Source organism: Ranitomeya imitator, chromosome 6, assembly GCF_032444005.1.
Source record: "Ranitomeya imitator isolate aRanImi1 chromosome 6, aRanImi1.pri, whole genome shotgun sequence".
Lineage (NCBI taxonomy): Eukaryota > Metazoa > Chordata > Amphibia > Anura > Dendrobatidae > Ranitomeya > Ranitomeya imitator.
Genome location: NC_091287.1, coordinates 467752516 through 467775592, shown reverse-complemented (window position 1 = coordinate 467775592; position 23077 = coordinate 467752516). Strand labels below are relative to the sequence as shown.

Below are 23077 nucleotides of genomic sequence, written 5' to 3'. Positions count from 1 at the left end.
TGGACAACCAGACAGCTATCATGGAACCCGTTCACTTCAAAACGTAAGGAAAGACTCAAAGCTTTCGAGGTTTACCTATTATGCAGCCTAAGCAATGTGTATCAGAACATTACAGTTGTCTGTTGATTTGATTGTAAAGTATTAAGAAAGACATTGGAGCAGTAATATGCAATTATCCCACATTGCTGTTTATGCACAAGTATCATAATCTGAGATGTGTAGTCTGAAAAACATTGCAAAATCTAGTAGCTTGATTTAGTCCATTAGAGGCAAGAGAAATTAAGATGTAATTTTTGTTGGAGAAGCTGTCATGTTGAACATGTACTGAATCTTTCCTCAGCGAGATATATATATCAATCATCTCAACTTCTCCTTCTCTATAACATGTTGCCCACAAGACAGATAACATGTTCAATATGACAGGTTCCCTTTAAGGCTACGTTCCCACGATGAGCTTTTGGTGAGTTTTTCATGCTGTGTATTTTTGCTGCATTAAAAACGCAGTGTTTTACTGTTCCAGTAAAGTAGATGGAATTTATAGAGATTTCATGCCCACTGTGCTTTTTTTAACTCAGTTTAAACTGTTCTGTGGTGCGTATTTCAAATCCGCAAAATGTTAATTTCTTTTGTGGGTACCGTGAGTTTTATGTGCAAATTTTCCCCATTGATTTGCATTAAGTGCAGAAATTCCACAGGTAAAAAAGTATATGTGTATTAAATGCGTTTCCGCAGCAGAAATATATCAAAAACACATATAATAGGCATCATAGTATGTCAATAAAGTTTTCTAAATGCCAAATACCAGGAAGTATCAAAAACAAAACAGCTTTATTTAAACCATGACATACCAACAAGAGACAAAAAACACAGCGTCAAAATGCAATCAAATTGCACATTAAAAAAACACTCAAAAACGCAATAAAAAGAGCAAGCAACCTAATTTTAGGACAGATTGCTGCTTGTGATGAAGCCATGTGCTCGCTACTGCTCGATACTTGATTGATCATCAGAGTACTCAGGTATGCTTGTTACACTATTGAGTATTGCTGGTGTTCGAGCGCCATGCTTCATGGTTGTTAGAAAGTCAATGAACATGTGTGTCTTGCCCGCCATAGCAATGTTGGCTACTGGCATTACAGTGATTGTCAGGCAACATAGTGTCATGGGGTCATATATGAGACCCGGTGACGCAATGATCGGCACACTGTCCTCTGGAAGCAGTTCAGGGAGAGTTGTTATAGGAGGGAGAGCTTGTGTTTATCCTAATAAATAGAGATAAGCAAACCCGAAGTGTACAGTTCAAGGTTCATACCAGACACCTTGTGTCCACTGCTTAACTCTGATTATGGACTTCTTCCAAAGTTTGGATGGTTAATAAACCTTGTTGAAAGACTGCAGCACAGCTAATCAATGAGCTTTTAAGCTGTGGGCACTTCTGGAGCATGGAAAGTATTGGAATGGCAAGTATTGACATGATTTTGATTGGCTGGTGCCACCTGTGATCAGGCTTGTATAACCGACAGATCACAGGTGGCGACACTGTGTTAGGTGTCGAGTTCCCGCCTCTGCACAGGGGAATCTCAAACCATCTCCACTGCGGTCTCCCATTCTTCTCCAGCCGCAGTGAAGTCTGCTCAGCTGAGATGTCAGTCCCAGTGTCTAGCTCAGGCTAATACTGGATAACTGGTTACTACTGCTCTTCCAGGCTCTGTTCTTGTAGCCAGCAATGTTCAGCAGCGAGCAGGTCTTTCTGGGACTAAGTCCAGATTTTCCCTTTCTGAGCATGCCCACGGGATGACCTCCCATTGCAGGTCGGGGTCACATGCTTAGATACTGAAGCTAATCCCATTGGTCCTCTAGGAAGGTCCTAAAGGTGTTCTTCTTCTGTGGCAGACTCCCATTGATCCTTCTCGGAAGGTCTTGTACTTGCTGCAGCTTTAAAAGGTTTGCATTGCCGCACGGCCATGCGCTAGTATACAATTGTTATCGTGTGTGTGTTGATGAGTGCAAGTCTTTCCTTAAAAAACCCATCCCTTGTGTATGACTGTTCGCGTAAGGTGTATGGCTGCAATCTAGCGCCCGGCTGAACTCACTGCTTTAACACACGAAACAGCGTCTAACTGCTTTGACCGCCAGTGCAGCGCCGTGCGCTATTAGAGCACTTACCTTACCCAAGTCTGGGTGGTTAGTGGCGTCCGCTAGTGTGGCACAGCATGCACTTCTGTTTGTATTAGTTGCCTCTGATACCCCAATTGTGGTGTCGATCGCAAGAGGTCTACACTAACTCTAATCCAGTGTCCTGGGATAGAGTTCTGTGGTTCCTTGCTTGCGCTCTCTGTGCGGTACCGCGACCCTGTGACTTAACCCCTTTACCCCCAAGGGTGGTTTGCACGTTAATGACCGGGCCAATTTTTACAATTCTGACCACTGTCCCTTTATGAGGTTATAACTCTGGAACGCTTCAATGGATCCTGGTGATTCTGACATCGTTTTCTCGTGACATATTGTACTTCATGATAGTGGTAAAAATTCTTTGATAGTACCTGCGTTTATTTGTGAAAAAAACGGAAATTTGGCAAAAATTATGAAAATTTCGCAATTTTCCAACTTTGAATTTTTATGCAATTAAATCACAGAGATATGTCACACAAAATACTTAATAAGTAACATTTCCCACATGTCTACTTTACATCAGCACAATTTTGGAACCAACATTTTTTTTTGTTAGGGAGTTATAAGGGTTAAAAGTTGACCAGCAATTTCTCATTTCTACAACACCATTTTATTTTAGGGACCACATCTCATTTGAAGTCATTTTGAGGGGTCTATATGATAGAAAATACCCAAGTGTGACACCATTCTAAAAACTACACCCCTCAAGGTGCTCAAAACCATATTCAAGAAGTTTATTAACCCTTCTGGTGCTTCACAGGAATTTTTTGAATGTTTAAATAAAAATGAACATTTAACTTTTTTTCACAAAAAATTTAATTCAGCTCCAATTTGTTTTATTTTACCAAGGGTAACAGGAGAAAATGGACCCCAAAACATTGTTGTACAATTTGTCCTGAGTATGCCAATACCCCACATGTGGGGGTAAACCACTGTTTGGGCGCATGGCAGAGCTCGGAAGCGAAGGAGTGCCATTTGACTTTTCAATGCAAAATTGACTGGAATTGAGATGGGACGCCATGTTTCGTTTGGAGAGCCCCTGATGTGGCTAAACATTGAAACCCCCCACAAGTGACACCATTTTGGAAAGTAGACCCCCTAAGGAACTTATCTAGAGGTGTGGTGAGCACTTTGACCCACCAAGTGCTTCACAGAAGTTTATAATGTAGAACCGTAAAAATAAAAAATCATATTTTTTCACAAAAATTATCTTTTTGCCCCCAATTTTTTATTTTCCCAAGGGTAAGAGAAGAAATTGGACCCCAAAAGTTGTTGTACAATTTGTCCTGAGTACGCTGATAGCCCATATGTGGGGGTAAACCACTGTTTGGGCGGATGGGAGAGCTCGGAAGGGAAGGAGCGCCGTTTGACTTTTCAATGCAAAATTGACAGGAATCGAGATGGGACGCCATGTTGCGTTTGAAGAGCCAATGATGTGCCTAAACATTGAAACCCCCCACAAGTGACACCATTTTGGAAAGTAGACCCCCTAAGGAACTTATCTAGAGGTGTGGTGAGCACTTTGACCCACCAAGTGCTTCACAGAAGTTTATAATGTAGAACCGTAAAAATAAAAAATCATATTTTTTCACAAAAATTATCTTTTCGCCCCCAATTTTTTATTTTCCCAAGGGTAAGAGAAGAAATTGGACCCCAAAAGTTGTTGTATAATTTGTCCTGAGTACGCTGATAGCCCATATGTGGGGGTAAACCACTGTTTGGGCGGATGGGAGAGCTCGGAAGGGAAGGAGCGCCGTTTGACTTTTCAAAGCAAAATTGACAGGAATTGAGATAGAACGCCATGTTGCGTTTGAAGAGCCACTGATGTGCCTAAACATTGAAACCCCCCACAAGTGACACCATTTTGGAAAGTAGACCCCCTTAAGAACTTATCTAGATGTGTGCTGAGCGCTTTGACCCACCAAGGGCTTCACAGAAGTTTATAATGGAAAGCCGTAAAAATAAAACAAACATTTTTTCCCACAAAAATTATTTTTTAGCCCCCAGTTTTGTATTTTCCCGAGGGTAACAGGAGAAATTCGACCCCACAATTTGTTGTCCAATTTATCCTGAGTGCGCTGATACCCCATATGTGGGGGGGAACCACTGTTTGGGCGCATGGGAGGGCTCGGAAGGGAAGGAGCTCCATTTGGAATGAGGACTTAGATGGAATGGTCTGCAGGTGTCACATTGCATTTGCAGAGCCCCTAATGTACCTAAACAGTAGAAACCTCCGACAAGTGACACCATTTTGGAAACTAGACCCCCTAAGGAACTCATCTAGATGTGTTGTGATAGCTTTGAACCCCCAAGTGTTTCACTACAGTTTGTAACGCAGAGCCGTGAAAATTAAAAAAAAAATCTTTCCCCCCAAAATTATTTTTTAGCCCCCAGTTTTGTATTTTCCCGAGGGTAAGAGGAGAAATTCGACCCCAAAAGTTGTTGTCCAATTTGTCCTGAGTACGCTGATACCCCGTATGTTGGGGGAAACCACCGTTTGAGCGCATGGCAGAGCTCGGAAGGGAAGGAGCGCCATTTGGAATGCAGACTTAGATGGAATGGTCTGCAGACGTCACATTGCGTTTGCAGAACCCCTAATGTACCTAAACAGTAGAAACCCCCCACAAGTGACCCCATATTGGAAACTAGACTCCCCAGGGAACTAATCTAGATGTGTTGTGAGAACTTTGAACCCCCAAGTGTTTCACTACAGTTTATAACGCAGAGCCGTTAAAATAAAAAATCTTTTTTTTCCCACAAAAAATATGTTTTAGCCCCGAGTTTTGTATTTTCCCAAGGGTAACAGGAGAAATTAGACCCCAAAAGTTGTTGTCCTATTTGTCCTGAGTACGCTGATACCCCATATGTTGGGGTAAACCCCTGTTTGGGCACACGGGAGAGCTCGGAAGGGAAGAAGCACTGTTTTACTTTTTCAACGCAGAATTGGCTGGAATTGAGATCGGACGCCATGTCGCGTTTGGAGAGCCCCTGATGTGCATAAACAGTGGAAACCCCACAATTATAACTGAAACCCTAATCCAAACACATCCCTAACCCTAATCCCAACAGTAACCCTAACCACACCTCTAACCCAGACACACCCCTAACCCTAATCCCAACCCTATTCCCAACCGTAAATGTAATCTAAACCCTAACTGTAACTTTAGCCCCAACCCAAACTGTAGCCCTAGCCCTAACCCTAACCCTAGCCCTAACCCTAGCCCTAACCCTAGCCCTAGCCCTAACCCTAGCCCTAACCCTAGCCCTAGCCCTAACCTCAGCCCTAACCCTAGCCCTAACCCTAACCCTAACCCTAGCCCTAACCCTAGCCCTAACCCTAACCCTAGCCCTAACCCTAGCCCTAACCCTAACCCTAGCCCTAGCACTAACCCTAGCCCTAACCCTAGCCCTAACTCTAACCCTAGCCATAATGGGAAAATGGAAATAAATACATTTTTTTTATTTTTCCCTAACTAAGGGGGTGATGAAGGGGGGTTTGATTTACTTTTATAGCGGGTTATTTAGCGGATTTTTATGATTGGCAGCCGTCACACACTGAAAGACGCTTTTTATTGCAAAAAATATTTTTTGCGTTACCACATTTTGAGAGCTATAATTTTTCTATATTTTGGTCCACAGAGTCATGTGAGGTCTTGTTTTTTGCGGAACGAGTTGTCGCTTTTATTGGTAACATTTTCGGGCATGTGACATTTTTTGATCGCTTTTTATTCCGATTTTTGTGAGGCAGAATGACCAAAAACCAGCTATTCATGAATTTCTTTTGGGGGAGGCGTTTATACCGTTCCGCGTTTGGTAAAATTGATAAAGCAGTTTTATTCTTCGGGTCAGTACGATTACAGCGACACCTCATTTATATCATTTTTTTATGTTTTGGCGCTTTTATACGATAAAAACTATTTTATAGAAAAAATAATTATTTTGGCATCGCTTTATTCTCAGGACTATAACTTTTTTATTTTTTTGCTGATGATGCTATATGGCGGCTCATTTTTTGCGGGATAAGATGACGTTTTCAGCGGTACCATGGTTATTTATATCTGTCTTTTTGATCGCGTGTTATTCTACTTTTTGTTCGGCGGTAGGATAATAAAGCGTTGTTTTTGCCTCGTTTTTTTTTTTTTTTTCTTACGGTGTTTACTGAAGGGGTTAACTAGTGGGCCAGTTTTATAGGTCGGGCCGTTACGGACGCGGCGATACTAAATATGTGTACTTTTATTGTTTGTTTTTTTTATTTAGATAAAGAAATGTATTTATGGGATTAATATTTTTTTTTTTTCATTATTTTGGAATATTTTTTTTTATTTTTTTTTACACATTTGAAAATTTTTTTTTTTACTTTTTTACTTTGTCCCAGGGGGGGACATCACAGATCAGTGATCTGACAGTTTGCCCAGCACTCTGTCAGATCACTGATCTGACGAGCAGCACTGCAGGCTTCACAGTGCCTGCTCTGAGCAGGCTCTGTGAAGCCACCTCCCTCCCTGCAGGACCCGGATCCGCGGCCATCTTGGATCCGGGGCTCGAGCAGGGAGAGAGGGAGGTAAGACCCTCGCAGCAACGCGATCACATCGCGTTGCTGCGGGGGGCTCAGGGAAGCCCGCAGGGAGCCCCCTCCCTGCGCGGTGCTTCCCTGCACCGCCGGCACATCGCGATCATCTTTGATCGCGGTGTGCCAGGGGTTAATGTGCCGGGGGCGGTCCGTGACCGCTCCTGGCACATAGTGCCGGATGTCAGCTGCGATAGGCAGCTGACACCCGGCCGCGATCGGCGGCGCTCCCCCCGTGAGCGCCGCCGATCGCGCTGGACGTACTATCCCATCCATGGTCATAGGGGCCCACCCCACATGGACGGGATAGTACGTCCGATGTCAGAAAGGGGTTAACAGGGATCACATTCTTCATACAGGGTGAAGTTAACCCATGTGTGTATCCTCATTGTACCGCCATATAGTCTGTCATTACTTAGCAGAAGGTTCCATCTCTGCACGGTGGACCGCTAGCCCTACCACACTGCTCGAGTGAGAGACAGTGTAAAAATAAAGAAAATAAATAAGTGAAAAAATGACATGGGGTCCTCACTATTTTTATTAACCAGTCAAGGAAAAGCAGTTGTGAGCTGGTCTTATGAAGCTGTTAAGGGGCCAATACCTATGGACCTTCCCACCCTATTGCTATCTGCCCCCAGCCGTCTGATTTGCCTTTCCTGTCTATTAAAAATGGGGGGACCACCAAAAATGATGGAGGTCACCATTATTTATAATAAAAGCTAAGGCAAAGCAAAGCTGGTGGCCAATATTAGACACCTCCATTACTAACTCAAATAAACACACACAAAAAATAATCTTTATTTCAAAGAAAACTCCCCAACAATTTCTGTCTTTCATCCACTTATTAAAAAACCACCGGCTTGCCGTTGTCCAAATGCAGGTCCCACGATGATCCTGTCTTTCAGTGCACAAAGCCCCGTTCAGAGAATGGGGCACAATAGATTTGAGTAGCAGCTACTGCTGGGTCTCATACTGTACTCCATGAGACCTGGCGGAGTACTACGTGAAACTTGCCAGTGACTGTTGCTCCAGTCTTTGGAGCCATGTTCTCTGAACATAGGAACTTCACTGGTCGTCTCGTCAGACATTCCGAAACTCGCACTGCCCTCTGTGTGACCCACAAGAGCAGTGATGTCAGTAAAATTACTGATGTCATCACCACTCATTGTGTATCACACAGCGCAACCTGACCCAGAGTGACCTATGAAGCGTTATTCTCAGAAGGAGGCTCTATTGGTTAAACTTCAGAATCTGTGGACATTGTAGGAACGACATGGATTATGTCGTTAATAATTATTATTGTCAATTATTATTATTAATAAATTGGTGAATGAGGAACTGTCTCTTGTCTTTATTTATTTAATTCTCTCTTTTTATGTCTTTCAGGTTTCAATTTGTGGAGTATTTCGAAATCATTGGACTATGTCGAACCAGTTTGGCTTTATATTTTATTAATAAAATAGTGAAACTTGTAGTCGGTGATTGTTTTTTAAAGTAAAATATTTTTGTGCTTTTGTTTTCTTTTAACTTACTGGATTTGAAATGGGGGTATCTGATAGATACCTCTCTATTACTAACTCCTGGACTTGATGCTAGCTAACACTACAAAGTTGACATCAACCCCAAAAATTGCACCAGGGCAATTGGAAAGAGCCATACAAAGTACTCATGTACTTTCTATATTAATTGGTATTTTCCTTTTGAAATATGTAGGTGAGTATAAAATGACTTCAATGACTTGATGATATTTTGTCAAGATGACATTTACATAGCTTAGAGTACTGCTGATCTTGGATTATGCCCTTCAAGACATACACTATGTACACATACTATCATTCCATATATATTAATGAAATGGCATTTCACGTTCTCTGCAATGAAGTGTTATTTCAGTCCTCAAGTTTGGAATCTGACGATTAAAGAGTTTTCATTGAAACACTCTTATTTATTTCATTGTTCTAAAAGAAAAAAATGTATGCCACTTACAGTGGGGCAAAAAAGTATTTAGTCAGTCAGCAATAGTGCAAGTTCCACCACTTAAAAAGATGAGAGGCGTCTGTAATTTACATCATAGGTAGACCTCAACTATGGGAGACAAACTGAGAAAAAAAAATCCAGAAAGTCACATTGTCTGTTTTTTTAACATTTTATTTGCATATTATGGTGGAAAATAAGTATTTGGTCAGAAACAAAATTTCATCTCAATACTTTGTAATATATCCTTTGTTGGCAATGACAGAGGTCAAACGTTTTCTGTAAGTCTTCACAAGGTTGCCACACACTGTTGTTGGTATGTTGGCCCATTCCTCCATGCAGATCTCCTCTAGAGCAGTGATGTTTTTGGCTTTTCGCTTGGCAACACGGACTTTCAACTCCCTCCAAAGGTTTTCTATAGGGTTGAGATCTGGAGACTGGCTAGGCCACTCCAGGACCTTGAAATGCTTCTTACGAAGCCACTCCTTCGTTGCCCTGGCGCTGTGCTTTTGATCATTGTCATGTTGAAAGACCCAGCCACGTTTCATCTTCAATGCCCTTGCTGATGGAAGGAGGTTTGCACTCAAAATCTCACGATACATGGTCCCATTCATTCTTTCATGTACCCGGATCAGTCATCCTGGCCACTTTGCAGAGAAACAGCCCCAAAGCATGATGTTTCCACCACCATGCTTTACAGTAGGTATGGTGTTTGATGGATGCAACTCAGTATTCTTTTTCCTCCAAACACGACAAGTTGTGTTTCTACCAAACAGTTCCAGTTTGGTTTCATCAGACCATAGGACATTCTCCCAAAACTCCTCTGGATCATCCAAATGCTCTCTATCAAACTTCAGATGGGCCCGGACATGTACTGGCTTAAACAGTGGGACACGTCTGGCACTGCAGGATCTGAGTCCATGGTGACGTAGTGTGTTACTTATGGTAGGCCTTGTTACATTGGTCCCAGCTCTCTGCAGTTCATTCACTAGGTCCCCCCGCGTGGTTCTGGGATTTTTGCTCACCGTTCTTGTGATCATTCTGACCCCACGGGGTGGGATTTTGCATGGAGCCCCAGATCGAGGGAGATTATCAGTGGTCTTGTATGTCTTCCATTTTCTAATTATTGCTCCCATTGTTGATTTCTTCACTCCAAGCTGGTTGGCCATTGCAGATTCAGTCTTCCCAGCCTGGTGCAGGGCTACAATTTTGTTTCTGGTGTCCTTTGACAGCTCTTTGGTCTTCACCATAGTGGAGTTTGGAGTCAGACTGTTTGAGGGTGTGCACAGGTGTCTTTTTATACTGATAACAAGTTTAAACAGGTGCCATTACTACAGGTAATGAGTGGAGGAAAGAGGAGACTCTTAAAGAAGAAGTTACAGGTCTGTGAGAGCCAGAAATCTTGATTGTTTGTTTCTGACCAAATACTTATTTTCCACAATAATATGCAAAAAAAATGATAAAAAAACAGACAATGTGATTTTCTGGATTTTTTTTTCTCAGTTTGTCTCCCATAGTTGAGGTCTACCTATGATGTAAATTACAGACGCCTCACATCTTTGTAAGTGGTGGAACTTGCACTATTGCTGACTGACTAAATACTTTTTTGCCCCACTGTATGTGTTGAAATATGTCATTGGCTTCTGAAATTTCACCCTTTTCTAATATATATATATATATATGATTTTTCTACCACCTCTGAGAGCAGAATGATTTAGGTGATGATGGAGATTAGTATTATTTAAAGGCCTAGGTTCGATCTTGAGCCATGGCGACTTGATGCAGAAATTCCCTGTAGGATGATCAATGTCTTGCAAGCCTAGATAGGCCACCAGAATCTCCTCCGCTGCTGTCTTGATTGTATCAGGCCATGGGGTTGCTTGTCTTCCATTTTGCTTTGTCCCTTCTATTCTTTCTACCATTATGTCCTTATCGTATGATGTGTCCAAAGTAGGCAAGTCTTAGCTTAGTGAAACTTGAGTCAAATGACATGTCTGGCTCGATTAGTTCCAAAATAGTTCTGTTTGTTCTTCTTGCCATCCATAGTATCGATAACATCCTTATCCAGCACCACATTTCGAAGGCATGAATTCTTATTTTGTCTTGTTTGTTTAACCTTGTTTGTTTGCCCAGGTTTCGCATCCATGTCACTACATAAAAAAAACTATGAAAAGAAAGGAAACTGTAAAAAGACTATGTATGAGCCGTGTCTTCATCGCCGATGAAATTGGAAGACATTGTCCAGTGACTTCATTGTTGATTTGCCCACAGCTATATTCCTATTGACTTCTGGTGTTGATGCTGCATCTTGAGTGACCATTGATCCAAGTAGGTTGACATCCTTTACAACTTTTGATCTTCAACAGATGACGGAGATACAGTGCAACTCTTAATAATTACAGTGGGGAAAATAAGTACCGTATATACTCGAGTATAAGCCGAGATTTTCAGCCCAAAATTTTGGGCTGAAAGTGCCCCTCTCGGCTTATACTCGAGTCAAGGTGGGTGGCAGGGTCGGCGGGTGAGGGGGAGAGGGCGCTGAGGCATACTTACCTAGTCCCAGCGATCCTCGCGCTGTCCCTGCCGTCCCACGGTCTTCTGTGCTGCAGCTTCTTCCCCTCTTCAGCAGTCACGTGGGACCGCTCATTACAGAAATGAATAAGCGGCTCCACCTCCCATAGGGGTGGAGCCGCCTATTCATTCCTCTAATCAGCGCTGCCAGTGACCGCTGATAGAGAAAGAAGCTGCGGCACCGAAGACCAGGCAGAGGGACAGCGCGAGGATCGCCAGGACTAGGTAAGTATAGCATATTCACCTGTCCTCGTTCCAGCCGCCGGGCGTCGCTCCATCTTCCCGGCCGGCGCCTCCATCTTCCCGGCGTCTGCGCTCTGACTGTTCAGGCAGAGGGCGCGATGACGCATATAGTGTGCGCGGCGCCCTCTGCCTGATCAGTCAGTGCAGAGACGCCGGGAAGATGGAGGCGCCGGAACGAGACGCCGGGAGCTGCAATCAAGGGAGGTGAGTATGTGTTTTTTTTTTTTTATTGCAGCAGCAGCAGCGGCGGCGGCGGCAGAGATTTATGTGGAGCATCTATGGGGCACAGTGAACGGTGCAGAGCACCGTATATGGCACATCTATGGGGCACAGTGAACGGTGCAGAGCACCGTATATGGCACATCTGTGGGGCACAGTGAACGGTGCGGAGCACCGTATATGGCACATCTATGGGGCACAGTGAACGGTGCGGAGCACCGTATATGGCACATCTATGGGGCACAGTGAACGGTGCAGAGCACCGTATATGGCACATCTATGGGGCACAGTGAACGGTGCAGAGCACTGTATATGGCACATCTATGGGGCACAGTGAACGGTGCAGAGCACCGTATATGGCACATCTATGGGGCACAGTGAACGGTGCAGAGCACCGTATATGGCACATCTATGGGGCACAGTGAACGGTGCAGAGCACCGTATATGGCACATCTATGGGGCACAGTGAACGGTGCAGAGCACCGTATACGGCACATCTATGGGGCACAATGAACGGTGCAGAGCACCGTATATGGCACATCTATGGGGCACAGTGAACGGTGCAGAGCACCGTATATGGCACATCTATGGGGCACAGTGAACGGTGCAGAGCACCGTATATGGCACATCTATGGGGCACAATGAACGGTGCAGAGCACTGTATGGCACATCTATGGGGCAGAGTGAACGGTGCAGAGCACTATATGGCACAGCTATGGGGAAATATGAACGGTGCAGAGCACTGTATGGCACAGCTATGGGGAAATAATGATCTATTTTTATTTTTGAAATTCACCGGTAAATGCTGCATTTCCACCCTAGGCTTATACTCGAGTCAATAAGTTTTCCCAGTTTTTTGTGGCAAAATTAGGGGGGTCGGCTTATACTCGGGTCGGCTTATACTCGAGTATATACGGTATATGATCCCTTGCTGATTTTGTAAGTTTGCCAACTGACAAACACGTGATAGCTTCAAAATCTTAATGATTTAGAGATGATCTGCAAAAAGGAGTGAACAAAAATTTCTCCTGACGTGCACAAACCTCATCATCAACTGCAAAAAACGTCTGACTGCTGTGCTTGACAACAAGGGTTTTGCACCAAGTATTAAGTCTTGTTTGCCAGAGGGATCAAATACCTATTTCTCACTGCAAAATGCAAATAAATTAGGAAGCCTTTGCAGGTGTTATTTGTTAATGATTCTAATTTACTGAGATAATGACTTTTGGGTTTTCATTGGCTGTAAGCCATAATCATCAACATAAACAGAAATAAACACATGAAATAGATCACTCTGTTTGTATTGACTCTATATAATATAGGACTTTCACTTATGTATTGAAGAACTAAAATAAATTACCTTTTTGATGATATTCTAATTTTGTGAGAAGCACAAATATATACAGACCAAAAGTTTGGACACACCTTCTCATTTAAAGATTTTTCTGTATTTTCATGACTATGAAAATTGTACATTCACACTGAAGGCATTAAAACTGTGAATTAACACATGTGGAATTATATACTTAACAAAAAAGTGTGAAACAACTGAAAATATGTCTTATATTCTAGGTTCTTCAAAGTAGCCACCTGTTGCTTTGATGACTGCTTTGCACACTCTTGGCATTCTCTTTATGAGCTTCAAGAGGTCATCACCAGGAATGGTCTTACAACAATCGTGAAGGTGTTCCCAGAGATGCTTAGCACTTGTTGGCCCTTTTGCCTTCACTCTGCGGTCCAGCTCACCCAAACCATCTCGATTGGGTTCAGGTCTGGTGATGGTGGAGGCCAGGTCATCTGGCATAGCACCCCATCACTCTCCTTCTTGGTCAAATAGCCCTTTCACAGCCTGGAGGTGTTTGGGGTCATTGTCCTATTGAAAAATAAATGATGGTCAACTAAACGCAAACCAAATGGAACAGCATACCGCTGCAAGATGCTGTCGTAGCCATGTTGGTTCAGTATGCCTTCAATTTTGAATAAATGCCCAACAATGTCACCAGCAAATCATCCCCACACCATCACACCTCCTCCTCCATGATTCACAGTGGGAACCAGGCATGTAGAGTTCATCCATTCACCTTTTCAGCGTCGCACAAAGACACGGTGGTTGGAACCAAAGATCTCAAATTTGGACTCATCAGACCAAAGCACAGATTTCCACTGGTCTAATGTCCATTCCTTGTGTTCTTTAGCCCAAACAAGTCTCTTCTGCTTGTTGCCTGTCCTTAGCAGTGGTTTCCTAGCAGCTATTTTACCATGAAGGCCTGCTGCAGAAAGTCTCCTCTTAAGAGTTGTTGTAGAGATGTGTCTGCTGTTAGAACTCTTTGTGGCATTGACCTGGTCTCTAATCTGAGCTGCTGTTAACCTGCGATTTCTGAGGCTGGTGACTAAATTTATCCTCAGAAGCAGAGGTGACTCTTGGTCTTCCTTTCCTGGGAGGTCCTCATGTGAGCCAGTTTCTTTGTAGCACTTGATGGTTTTTGCCACTGCACTTGGGGACACTTTCAAAGTTTTCCCAATTTTTCAGACTGACTGACCTTCTTTTCTTAAAGTAATGATGGCCATTGGTTTTTCTTTTCTTAGCTGCTTTTTTCTTGCCATAATACAAATTCTAACAGTCTATTCAGTAGGACTATCAGCTGTGTATCCACCAGACTTCTGCACAACACAACTGATGGTCCCAACCTCATTTATAAGGCAAAAAATCCCACTTATTAAACCTGACAGGGCACACCTGTGAAGTGAAAACCATTCCCAATGACTACCTCTTGAAGCTCATTAAGAGAATGGCAAGAGTGTGCAAAGCAGTCATCAAAGCAAAAGGTGGCTACTTTGAAAAACTTAGAATATAAGACATACTGTAATTTCAGTTGTTTCACACTTTTTTGTTAAGTATATAATTTCACATGTGTTAATTCATAGCTTTGATGCCTTCAGTGTGAATGTACAATTTTCATAGTCATGAAAACACAGAAAAATCAATAAATGAGGTGTGTCCAAACTTTTGGTCTGTACTGTATATATTGTAGGGTTTTGTACTCACTGTACTGCGGTTGATTTAAGCACTGGAAGCAGTATTGCTGCAATGTTATTTAAACTGCATAAATCACTCAGGAAGTGAAAACTTAAAGTAAAAAGTCAATAAAAGTCCATACAACGTACAGCGGGTCCTCTCACAGGATAGTGTCTGGTTCTTTAGGCCTTAGCACAGACCAACCCACAGGAGATCCAAACATCTCCAGCTCCAGATACTGAATAAGACACTCCATTTTATCTACCAAACCACGCCCCTGAGGTTGGGATATGTGAGCAGTCATTCCCACCCATCACTTATGACTGCTCGTAAAACCTCGTCCTGGAATGTTTTCACAGAATTTAGAATATAAGTGCCAAAAAATTCAAATTTTTCACCGACATTAACACTAGGACTACTGGACTCGTGAACCCTGACTAGAACTACTGTAAGTAAGTAGTCAAAATGACTATACCAGTAGTCCTAGTGTTAAACACTATATACATGGATTAGACTAGATATACCAATAAAACTTAACATTTAATAGACTTCTTACTTAAAATGACAAAACTTTCCAAACTTTGGTAAAAAAAAAAATAAAAAAATTCTGCGCCAATTTCTTTTATGTGTCAGCCCCTCTTTGGGAACCCCAGCATGGGGATGCTCTGGCCCCTTGTATTCCAAAGGAACTCCTGACTGCCTGGTACCTCTCCACCAGGCTCACTAAGTCATTGGCATTACAGGGATCTCCCTGGGCAACTTAGGATTGCACAATCCTTGGTAGGATATGTATTAACCTGTCCATGACAACCTTCTACACCACCTGTGCTGGGGAGGAGGATTCTGTAATGCAACCATTTTTGGATTAGTTGTAGGAAGTCAAACATTTGGGACCGGGGAGGTTTGTCACTGCAATAGGTCCACTGGTGCACCCGTTGCGCACTGACAGTCAGAGTCATTCCTAAATGTGCCAAGATCTCAGCCTTTAACTTGGTGTACTCTTTTGTGTCATAATAAGCCTTCTGCAGTTCCCCAGTTAAATGTGGTGCCAGAACCACCACCCACTGCTCTGGAGGCAATTTCTCCCACTCCACCGCCCTTTCAAACACCGCCAGGGATGCCTCGACGCCATCACCCTGGGTCATCTTTTGCAATGCTCTTCTTACCATCTTACTCATGTGAAAACAAATTTAAAAAAACTGACCCTCACATCCAAATATAGACTAAGTGTGAACAGGAGCAGAACCTAGAGTCACCAACTCACATACATACAAACAAAAAACGCAGCTACCAGGTACACATGAATTGGCCAATTTATGTGCTAAGCTTTCTCATTTTTTCATATTTCTAGTGCAGTAATGCAATTTAATTTTCATATTTCATATTTGCATGCTATGGCGCTACAGAGTGCTGCCTTTTTTGTTTGTATTACGTGAAAGTCATCACCTGGATTTGGGGTTGGGGCGGTTGCCCTGCCACGGATCTCCTTGGTTTGGAGTTCCATCTGTTGCCTGTGCTGCCGCTGCTGCTGTTGATGCTGCTGTTTCCACATCTGTTGCTGCTGGAGATTAGCCTGCACCAGTTGCTTTATTTATTCCTCCATGTTGGCGCCTGCTATTGCTTTTACTCAGGAGGACATGCAGTATCTGTGCGACAGTCACACTGACCCTTGGGATTTGTGCTCGTGCTTCTAGCACCAACTGTAGGGCTTCATACTCACTGTACTGCGGTTGAGGTAAGCACAGGGAGCAGTATTACTGCAATGTCCAGGCAGGTTTATTTAAACTTCATAAATCGCTTAGGAAAGCAAAAAAAAAGAACAGCCTTTTCCAGCACAAAGCGAAAACATAAAGTGAAAAGTCCATACTAGGGTTGAGCGAAACGGGTCGTTCATTTTCAAAAGTCGCCGACTTTTGGCAAAGTCGGGTTTCATGAAACCCGATCCGACCCCTGTGCGGGGTCGGCCATGCGGTACGCGACTTTCGCGCCAAAGTCGCATTTCAATGACGCGAAAAGCGCCATTTCTCAGCCAATGAAGGTAAACGCAGAGTGTGGGCAGCGTGATGACCTAGGTCCTGGTCCCCACCATCTTAGAAAAGGGCATTGCAGTGATTGGCTTGCTGTCTGCGGCGTCACAGGGGCTATAAAGGGGCGTTCCCGCTGACCGCCATCTTACTGCTGCTGATCTGAGCTTAGGGAGAGGTTGCTGCCGCTTCGTCAGAAGCAGGGATAGCGTTAGGCAGGGTCCATTAACCACCAAACCGCTTGTGCTGTAGCGATTTCCACTGCCCAACACCACCTTCGGTGTGCAGGGACAGTGGAAGCTAAATTTTTTTTTTTTTTCCCCTCAGCGCTGTAGCTCATTGGGCTGCCCTAGAAGGCTCCCTGATAGCTGCATTGCTGTGTGTACGCCGCTGTGCAAACCAACTGCTTTTTTCAAAGCACAAATCCTCTTGTTCCTTCCTTTCTGCACAGCTATCTTTTTTGTTTGTCCACACTTTTTATTTAATTTGTGCATCAGTCCACTCCTTATTGCTGCCTGCCATACCTGGCTGAGATTACTGCAGGGAGATAGTAATTGTTGGACACTCCCTGTTTTGTTTTTTGTTTTTTTTTTGTGGGAGATTAAGATTGACATTTCTGCTAGAGTGCCATCCCTGTGTGTGCCATCTCTCAGTCAGTGGGCCATAGAAAGCCTATTTATTTTTTTGCTTGATTTGGGTTCTAAAATCTACCTGAAAAAATCACTACATCAATCAGTGGGAGAAAAATATTGGCCTCAGGGCTTGTGTGCCACTCCTGACTCCTGTGTGCATCATCACTCACTCAGTGGGCCATAGAAAGACCATTTTTTTTTTTTTTTGCTTTATTTGGGTTCTAAATTCTACCTGAAAAAATCAATAAATCAATCAGTGGGAGATTAATATTGGCCTTTGGGCTTGTGTGCCAGTCCTAAGCGTGCCATCTCTCTCTCTCAGATAGTGGGCCATAGAAAGCCTATTTATTATTTTTTTTATTGGGTTTATAAATTTTCCCTGGAACAAAAAAAAAAAAAGTGGAAGATTAATATTGGCCTCTGGGCTTGTGTGCCAGTCCTGAGCGTGCCATCTCTCTCACAAATAGTGGGCCATAGAAAGCCTATTTATTTTTTTGCTTGATTTGGGTTCTAAAATCTACCTGAAAAAATCACTACATCAATCAGTGGGAGAAAAATATTGGCCTCAGGGCTTGTGTGCCACTCCTGACTCCTGTGTGCATCATCACTCACTCAGTGGGCCATAGAAAGACCATTTTTTTTTTTTTTTTGCTTTATTTGGGTTCTAAATTCTACCTGAAAAAATCAATAAATCAATCAGTGGGAGATTAATATTGGCCTCTTGGCTTGTGTGCCAGTCCTGAGCGTGCCATCTCTCTCACAAATAGTGGGCCATAGAAAGCCTATTTATTTATTTTTTTTTGGTTTTATAAATTCTCCCTGAAAAAAAAAGGGAGATTAATATTGGCCTTTGGGCTTGTGTGCCAGTCCTAAGCGTGCCATCCCTCTCTCAGATAGTGGGCCATAGAAAGCCTATTTATTATTTTTTCTAAATTCTACCTGAAAAAATCAATAAATCAATCAGTGGGAGATAAATATTGGCCTCTGGGCTTGTGTGCCACTCCTGACTCCTGTGTGCGTCATCTCTCACTCAGTGGGCCATAGAAAGCCTTTTTTTGTTTTCTTTGTTTTCTAAATTCTCCCTGAAAAAATCATTTTATTTTATTTGGTTTCTAAATTCTTCCTGAAAAAATCATTTTATTCTATTATTTTTTTTTCCTAAAGTCTCCCTGAAAAAAAAAAAAAACAAATCAGTGGGAGATTAATATTGCCCTTTCTGCTTGTGTGCCAGTCTTGACTCCTGGGTGTGCCATCTCTCTCTCTCTCTCCAATTGTGGGCCATAGAAAGCCTATTATTTTTTTAGCTTGATTTGGGTTCCAAAATCTACCTGAAAAAATCACTACATCAATCAGTGGGAGATAAATATTGGCCTCTGGGCTTGTGTGCCACTCCTGACTCCTGTGGGCGTCATCTCTCACTCAGTGGGCCATAGAAAGCCTTTTTTTGTTTTCTTTGTTTTCTAAATTCTCCCTGAAAAAATCATTTTATTTTATTTGGTTTCTAAATTCTTCCTGAAAAAATCATTTTATTCTATTATTTTTTTTTCCTAAAGTCTCCCTGAAAAAAAAAAAAAATCAAATCAGTGGGAGATTAATATTTATATTTGTGCTTCAGTGACAGTCCTGCGTGTGTGGCATCTCTCTCATTTGTTGCCACCAACAACAGAGTGTGTAACATTGTGCCTGATTTTCGTTGTGGTCTCACTCACCTGTAAAGAGGTAGCTAAATCATACTGAAGTTATAGGTCACCGTGTAAGTTGTGTGACAGCAACAAATACCGTTAGTTTGTTTACGTTTTTAAAACAATGAGGAAGTCTGGTGGAATAGGTCGTGGCCGGGGGCGTTCATTGTCAGCTGGTAATGAGGGTAGTGGTAGTGGTGGAGCATCAGCTGGTCGTGGGAAAAAAAATATTGCACCTAAGTCTGGAGCTGTGGAGCCAGGTTCGTCGTCTGGCTACACAAGGCCTCGAACGCTCCCTTTTCTGGGAGTAGGAAAACCGCTTTTAAAGCCGGAGCAGCAAGAGCAAGTTTTGGCTTATCTTGCTGACTCAGCCTCTAGCTCTTTTGCCTCCTCTCGTGAAACTGGTAAATGTCAAAGCAGCGTGTCGTTAGTGGATGTTCACGGTCAGGGACAAGTCGCTTCCTTGTCCTCTTCAGCAAAAACAACAACAGAGAAGAATGCAGCAGGCGACACAACGGGTTACTCCATGGAGCTCTTTACACATACCGTCCCTGGCTTAGAAAGTGAAGCAGTTAACAGTCCATGCCCATTACAAGTTGAATCTGACATGGAGTGCACTGATGCACAGCCACAGCCAGACTACTATGCTGGTCCTTTGACTCAGACCACAACATTGCCCTCGCAGGGTAATGATCAAGAATCAGACCCTGATGAGACTATGTTGCCCCATCACGAACGCTATACCACCGACCGACACGGTGACACAGACGAAGTTGCACACGAGCTACAAGAAGAGGTAATAGATGACCCAGTTCTTGACCCCGATTGGCAGCCATTGGGGGAACAGGGTGCAGGCGGCAGCAGTTCTGAAGCGGAGGAGGAGGGGCCACAGCAGGCATCAACATCGCAACAGGTTCCATCTGCCGGGCCCGTATCTTGCCCAAAACGCGTGGCAAAGCCAAAACCTGTTGGAGGACAGCGTGGCCATCCGGTTAAAGCTCAGTCTGCAATGCCTGAAAAGGTATCCGATGCTAGAAAGAGTGCAGTCTGGCATTTTTTTAAACAACATCCAATTGATCAGCGCAAAGTCATCTGTCAAAAATGTTCAACTACCTTAAGCAGAGGACAGAATCTGAAAAGTCTCAATACAAGTTGCATGCATAGACATTTAACCACCATGCATTTGCAAGCCTGGACTAACTACCAAACGTCCCTTAAGGTTGTAGCACCCTCGGCCAATGAAGTTAGTCAGCAACGCAACATCCCCTCAGTGTAGGGCCACCATTTTCCGCACCACCTGCAGTATCTGTGCAGGTTTCTTTGCCAGGCCAAAGCAGTCAGGGTCAGGGAATCACCAGTTTCGTAGTAGGAAACACTGCATCTAGGGCACCGGCGGCAACAATACCATCTCCCACCGTCTCTCAGTCTGCCATGTCCACCGGCACCCCCGCTAGTTCCACGATCTCCAGCTCTCCAGTCCAGCTCACCCTACATGAGACTATGGTTAGAAAAAGGAAGTACTTAGCCTCGCATCCGCGTACACAGGGTTTGAACGCCCACATAGCTAGACTAATCTCGTTAGAGATGATGCCCTACCGGTTAGTTGAAAGCGAAGCTTTCAAAGCCCTGATGGACTACGCTGTACCACGCTACGAGCTACCCAGTCGACACTTTTTTTCCAGAAAAGCCATCCCAGCCCTCCACCAGCATGTTAAAGAGCGCATCGTCCATGCACTCAGGCAATCTGTGAGCACAAAGGTGCACCTGACAACAGATGCATGGACCAGTAGGCATGGCCAGGGACGTTACGTGTCCATCACGGCACACTGGGTGAATGTTGTGGATGCAGGGTCCACAGGGGACAGCAAGTTTGGGACAGTTCTGCCTAGCCCACGGTCTAGGAAACAGTTGGCTGTAGCCGTTCGCACCCCCTCCTCCTCCTCTTCGTCCTCCTGCAGAAGCGAGAGCTCGTCCACAGACCGCAGTCGCACAACCACTCCATCCGCAGCTGCCACTGTTGCACACCAGGTCTCCCATTATGGGGCAGCTACTGGCAAACATCAGCAGGCTGTATTGGCTATGAAGTGTTTGGGCGACAACAGACACACCGCGCAAGTTCTGTCCGAGTTCTTGCAGAAAGAAACGCAGTCGTGGCTGGGCACTGTAGATCTTGAGGCAGGCAAGGTAGTGAGTGATAACGGAAGGAATTTCATGGCTGCCATCTCCCTTTCCCAACTGAAACACATTCCTTGCCTGGCTCACACCTTAAACCTGGTGGTGCAGTGCTTCCTGAAAAGTTATCCGGGGTTATCCGACCTGCTCCTCAAAGTGCGTGGACTTTGCTCACATATCCGCCGTTCGCCCGTACACTCCAGCCATATGCAGACCTATCAGCGTTCTTTGAACCTTCCCCAGCATCGCCTAATCATAGACGTTGCAACAAGGTGGAACTCAACACTGCACATGCTTCAGAGACTGTGCGAACAGAGGCGGGCTGTTATGTTTTTGTGGGAGGATACACATACACGGGCAGGCAGTAGGATGGCAGACATGGAGTTGTCAGGTGTGCAGTGGTCGAAGATTCAAGACATGTGTCAAGTCCTTCAGTGTTTTGAGGAATGCACACGGCTGGTTAGTGCAGACAACGCCATAATAAGCATGAGCATCCTCCTAATGCGTCTGCTGATGCAAAGTTTGACGCACATAAAGGATCAGGCGTCTGCAGCTGAGGAAGAGGAAAGCCTTGATGACAGTCAGCCATTGTCTGGCCAGGGCAGTGTACAGGACGAGTTAGCGGGCGAAGAGTAGGAGGAGGACGAGGAGGATGATGGGGATGATTATATTTTTAATGAGGAAGCTTTTCCGGGGCCACTGGAAATTGGTGGCGCGGCAAGGCCGGGTTCTGGTTTTTTGAGGGACACAAGTGACGTGGATTTGCCTGAAACTGCCCCTCAACCAAGCACAACCGCAGATTTGAGAACTGGAACTTTGGCCCACATGGCGGATTATGCCTTACGTATCCTCAAAAGGGACACACGCATAACTAAAATGATGAACGATGACGATTACTGGTTGGCCTGCCTCCTTGATCCTCGCTATAAAGGCAAATTGCAAAATATAATGCCACATGAGAACTTGGAACTAATATTAGCAACCAAACAATCAACTCTTGTTGACCGTTTGCTTCTGGCATTCCCTGCACACAGCGCCCGTGATCGTTCTCACACGAGCTGCAGGGGCCAGCAGACCAGAGGAGTTAGAGGGGCAGAAATCAGAAGTGGCGTTGGCCAGAGGGGTTTTCTGACCAGGTTGTGGAGTGATTTTGCTATGACCACAGACAGGACAGGTACTGCAGCATCAATTCAAAGTGACAGGAGACAACATTTGTCCAGTATGGTTACAAACTATTTTTCATCCCTTATCGATGTTCTCCCTCAACCGTCATTCCCAATTTGATTACTGGGCATCAAAATTAGACACCTGACCAGAATTGGCAGAATATGCATTGCAGGAGCTTGCTTGCCCGGCAGCTAGTGTCCTATCAGAAAGAGTATTCAGTGCTGCAGGTTCAATACTAACAGAAAAAAGGACTCGTCTGGCTACCCAAAATGTAGATGATCTAACCTTCATTAAAATGAACCACAACTGGATTTCGAAATCTTTTGCCCCACCTTGCCCGGCCGACACCTAGCTTTCCTATGAAAAGGTCTTGCCTGTGGACTATTCTGAATGCCTTTTCCAATCTCGTAATTTTCTGCACCTGATTGTCCAGCATACGACATGTTTACACCTCACTAAATGACCAAACTCCCCACACGGGGCCGTGGTATCGACACTTGGCGACAGCACCCGTGAGAGTGCTGTTTGTCTGAAGAGGTGGGTGTGCCGATTTTGGTCGACGGCACTGCCACTGGGTCCCTCCTAGTACAATGAAGTGTCTCTGGCGGTGGTGGTGCGCACCCAACGTCAGACACACC

At 44.1% G+C, this 23077-nt stretch overlaps 1 long non-coding RNA gene across 1 annotated transcript in view; it reads left to right on the top strand.

Annotated features, from left to right (window-relative positions):
- LOC138641473 (uncharacterized) overlaps positions 1 to 8174 on the top strand; it is a 569428-nt gene extending 561254 nt beyond the window's left edge. The window contains exon 3 of the long non-coding RNA XR_011313868.1: positions 8126 to 8174. This is a non-coding gene — a long non-coding RNA (uncharacterized lncRNA). The remainder of the gene's footprint in view (positions 1 to 8125) is intronic.
- Positions 8175 to 23077: the final 14903 nt, after the last annotated feature.